The following is a 5,040-nucleotide window of genomic DNA, read 5'->3' as shown; positions in this document are numbered from 1 at the left end:
CGTTTGGAATTCGTTTTCTTGGTTGGGCAGTTCGGTTTGTGGATTTTATTGACTTAGAACAATACCCATTCATGGGGTTTTCACATTTATATATGATAACCCTGTTTTGAATTCCGTTTAAGCTTTGAAATCTCAATTTTTGCTCTTAAATTGCGTTTTCAGATTTGAAGGGTTCTTGGTTCTTGGTTCTTGGTTCTGATTTTTGTGATTTCAGTTTTGAAGTATTTAATTACTCATTTCCATGTCTAGCTAAATTCGTGTATTGACTCCTTGATGAAAAATGCAATGAAGCTTTGAGGTTGTGCTTGTTTTGTGAAATCTGCCATGTTTTTGTTCTGAATTCGTGGAATGCATGTGGTGAATCTGTCAATGCTTAATTTACAGAGTAATTGCATGTGTTTTGTTTAAGATACGTTCATGCTTAATGTATGTAGCTTGGCTGTCACGAATTTAAGGATGTCTGCATTGCTTAATTGCATAATGAAGCTAGATTGTAATTTTCGCTTAGTGAATTATTATCTAGTGGATTGAGACAAGGCAGGGTTGGTGTTAATTTGGTGGCCTATGATAAGTGAAATTGCGTTTGAATCAGGGATGTCAATACGGTTTTAGTCACTGTAGCATTTAAATTAATCTATTGATTAACATTCTGAATCTGTCTGCCAACCTTCCTCCCCCCTGTGTTTTATTGTTGTGTTCATCTGGAAAATTGGCTTTGAATGAAAATATTGGTCGTTGGGAGACGACTTGGTTCACTTTCATGTACTGCCAATCATTTCGTTCAAAGTAAAATTTTCAGTGTGTTTGTGTTCTGTGTTTTGGTGTGTGTGTAGTTCAAGTGTGGTTGAGTTGGTATATGTTCATTGTGATGATAATGTTGTGTTAAGTTCAGTGTCTGTTTCCATTCCTGTGTGTTTCTGTTTAGTGTAGTGAATAGTGTCGCGGCACGCATGAATAGTGTCATTTGTAGTAGTGAATAGTGTTTGAATAGTGTCCGAATCTGGCATTTAACTTCTGGATTTTTGTTTTGGTAGCTACCGAGCTTGTTTTAACTTGAAATTTTTTTTCCCCACTTCTAAGACGTTGAACTTGATAGGAAAAATAGCTAGAGCAATTGGTATGGTCTGAGTTAAGAGATTCAAAAAAATTTTGGACTGATTTTAAGTGAAACTTCAAAGGACCATAACTTTTGCTCTGGTTATCAGGTTTTTATCTTCTCCCACGCGCATGAACTAACCCCTAAACGGAATCTCTGCCGGCACACTTTAGAGCAAACCACAGCCATTGACGGTTAAAAAAAGGGCCTGGAAAATCAAATTTCCGCTTGTGAAGCCGCCGTCCCGAACCAGATCGCCGCCATCGCGAGCCACCTACGCGAACACAACCAGATCGGTGTTGCGAGCCACCTCCGCTGCGACGAAACCAGAGCCAGCAGATGTCTCGCGAAACCAGGCTGCCATGACGAACCACCACACGTTGACGAAGCCACGCGTTGCAGAACCACTGCGAATCAGATCGACGACGAGGGCACTTTCTGACGCGAAATCCGCATCACTGCGGCGCCGGCCACCACGCAGCCACCTGCGACGAAAAAAGCTGCCTAGAGAAGACGCGAAACTAGACGCGAACACACCTACATTGCGAGAATCCTCCACCTCCGTTCCAAACAGAACCGCAGGCCACCGTGACAGAAATCGATGTCGATTGCGCCAATGCGACAGCCACCACGGTACCTGCAAAAAACCAGACCAGACAGACCCCCGCGAAGCAACTGATGAGTCATTATTTTCTTCTATTCCACTAGCCTTTGTGCACCCATTAGACAGTTGATTAGTGCTTAATTGTTCATCATTAGAGTGTTTTTCATTTGTTGGGCTTTATTGGGCCACTGTTCCGAATTTGGACTAATTTCACATTATTTGGCCTAATTTTTGTTTTTAATTATTTTTAGGTATTTGGGTGAAGCAATTTTGGAGCTTGGACATTAATATTTAGTTGAAGAAACTTTCCACATCATTGCCACATCATTTCCATGTCATTTCCACGTCAGCAAAGTCAATGGGTCAACATTTGAGGCCCATAGTGGCATTTTTGTAATTCTGCGGCTTATAATGGCAGTTTTGTAATTCTGAGTGGCATGGGTGATATGACCACGAATTAGGTCTGCATGAGAAGAAGGCAGCCGCTCATTCATCTTCAACCTCTCTTCAAAACCTCCATTTTCGTTCTCCAAGCTTCCATGGACGTCCCCCTTGCGGTTTTTCACGTTTTTGGCTCATTTTTACCGTTTTTATGCATATTTGACAGCACCCATTGAGGGTTTTACGTTTGGAATTCGTTTTCTTGGTTGGGCAGTTCGGTTTGTGGATTTTATTGACTTAGAACAATACCCATTCATGGGGTTTTCACATTTATATATGATAACCCTGTTTTGAATTCCGTTTAAGCTTTGAAATCTCAATTTTTGCTCTTAAATTGCGTTTTCAGATTTGAAGGGTTCTTGGTTCTTGGTTCTTGGTTCTGATTTTTGTGATTTCAGTTTTGAAGTATTTAATTACTCATTTCCATGTCTAGCTAAATTCGTGTATTGACTCCTTGATGAAAAATGCAATGAAGCTTTGAGGTTGTGCTTGTTTTGTGAAATCTGCCATGTTTTTGTTCTGAATTCGTGGAATGCATGTGGTGAATCTGTCAATGCTTAATTTACAGAGTAATTGCATGTGTTTTGTTTAAGATACGTTCATGCTTAATGTATGTAGCTTGGCTTTCACGAATTTAAGGATGTGTGCATTGCTTAATTGCATAATGAAGCTAGATTGTAATTTTCGCTTAGTGAATTATTATCTAGTGGATTGAGACAAGGCAGGGTTGGTGTTAATTTGGTGGCCTATGATAAGTGAAATTGCGTTTGAATCAGGGATGTCAATACGGTTTTAGTCACTGTAGCATTTAAATTAATCTATTGATTAACATTCTGAATCTGTCTGCCAACCTTCCTCCCCCCTGTGTTTTATTGTTGTGTTCATCTGGAAAATTGGCTTTGAATGAAAATATTGGTCGTTGGGAGGCGACTTGGTTCACTTTCATGTACTGCCAATCATTTCGTTCAAAGTAAAATTTTCAGTGTGTTTGTGTTCTGTGTTTTGGTGTGTGTGTAGTTCAAGTGTGGTTGAGTTGGTATATGTTCATTGTGATGATAATGTTGTGTTAAGTTCAGTGTCTGTTTCCATTCCTGTGTGTTTCTGTTTAGTGTAGTGAATAGTGTCGCGGCACGCATGAATAGTGTCATTTGTAGTAGTGAATAGTGTTTGAATAGTGTCCGAATCTGGCATTTAATTCTGGATTTTTGTTTTGGTAGCTACCGAGCTTGTTTTAACTTGAAATTTTTTTTCCCCACTTCTAAGACGTTGAACTTGATAGGAAAAATAGCTAGAGCAATTGGTATGGTCTAAGTTAAGAGATTCAAAAAAATTTTGGACTGATTTTAAGTGAAACTTCAAAGGACCATAACTTTTGCTCTGGTTATCAGGTTTTTATCTTCTCCCACGCGCATGAACTAACCCCTAAACGGAATCTCTGCCGGCACACTTTAGAGCAAACGACAACCATTGACGGCCAAAAAAAGGGCCTGGAAAATCAAATTGCCGCTTGCGAAGCCGCCGTCCCGAACCAGATCGCCGCCGTCGCGAGCCACCTACGCGAACAGAACCAGATCGGTGTTGCGAGCCACCTCCGCTGCGACGAAACCAGAGCCAGCAAATGTCTCGCGAAACCAGGCTGCCACGACGAACCACCACACGTTGACGAAGCCACGCGTTGCAGAACCACTGCGAATCAGATCGACGACGAGGGCACTTTCTGACGCGAAATCCCCATCACTGCGGCGCCGGCCACCACGCAGCCACCTGCGACGAAAAAAGCTGCCTGGAGAAGACGCGAAACCAGACGCGAACACACCTACATTGCGAGAATCCTCCACCTCCGTTCCAAACAGAACCGCAGGCCACCGTGACAGAAATCAATGTAGATTGCGCCAATGCGACAGCCACCACGGTACCTGCAAAAAACCAGACCAGACAGACCCCCGCGAAGCAACTGATGAGTCATTATTTTCTTCTATTCCACTAGCCTTTGTGCACCCATTAGACAGTTGATTAGTGCTTAATTGTTCATCATTAGAGTGTTTTTCATCTATTGGGCTTTATTGGGCCACTGTTCCGAATTTGGACTAATTTCACATTATTTGGCCTAATTTTTGTTTTTAATTATTTTTAGGTATTTGGGTGAAGCAATTTTGGAGCTTGGACATTAATATTTAGTTGAAGAAACTTTCCACATCATTGCCACATCATTTCCATGTCATTTCCACGTCAGCAAAGTCAATGGGTCAACATTTGAGGCCCATAGTGGCATTTTTGTAATTCTGCGGCTTATAATGGCAGTTTTGTAATTCTGAGTGGCATGGGTGATATGACCACGAATTAGGTCTGCATGAGAAGAAGGCAGCCGCTCATTCATCTTCAACCTCTCTTCAAAACCTCCATTTTCGTTCTCCAAGCTTCCATGGACGTCCCCTTTGCGGTTTTTCACGTTTTTGGCTCATTTTTACCGTTTTTATGCATATTTGACAGCACCCATTGAGGGTTTTACGTTTGGAATTCGTTTTCTTGGTTGGGCAGTTCGGTTTGTGGATTTTATTGACTTGGAACAATACCCATTCATGGGGTTTTCGCATTTATATATGATAACACTGTTTTGCATTCCATTTAAGCTTTGAAATCTCAATTTTTGCTCTTAAATTGCGTTTTCAGATTTGAAGGGTTCTTGGTTCTTGGTTCTTGGTTCTGATTTTTGTGATTTCAGTTTTGAAGTGTTTAATTACTCATTTCCATGTCTAGCTAAATTCGTGTATTGACTCCTTGATGAAAAATGCAATGAAGCTTTGAGGTTGTGCTTGTTTTGTGAAATCTGCCATGTTTTTGTTCTGAATTCGTGGAATGCATGTGGTGAATCTGTCAATGCTTAATTTACAGAGTAATT

Source organism: Vigna unguiculata, chromosome 1 (assembly GCF_037176805.1).
Source record: "Vigna unguiculata cultivar grain cowpea cultivar isolate G323 ecotype 2 chromosome 1, ASM3717680v1, whole genome shotgun sequence".
NCBI classification, from domain to species: domain Eukaryota; kingdom Viridiplantae; phylum Streptophyta; class Magnoliopsida; order Fabales; family Fabaceae; genus Vigna; species Vigna unguiculata.
Note: the sequence above shows the minus strand (reverse complement) of the source record.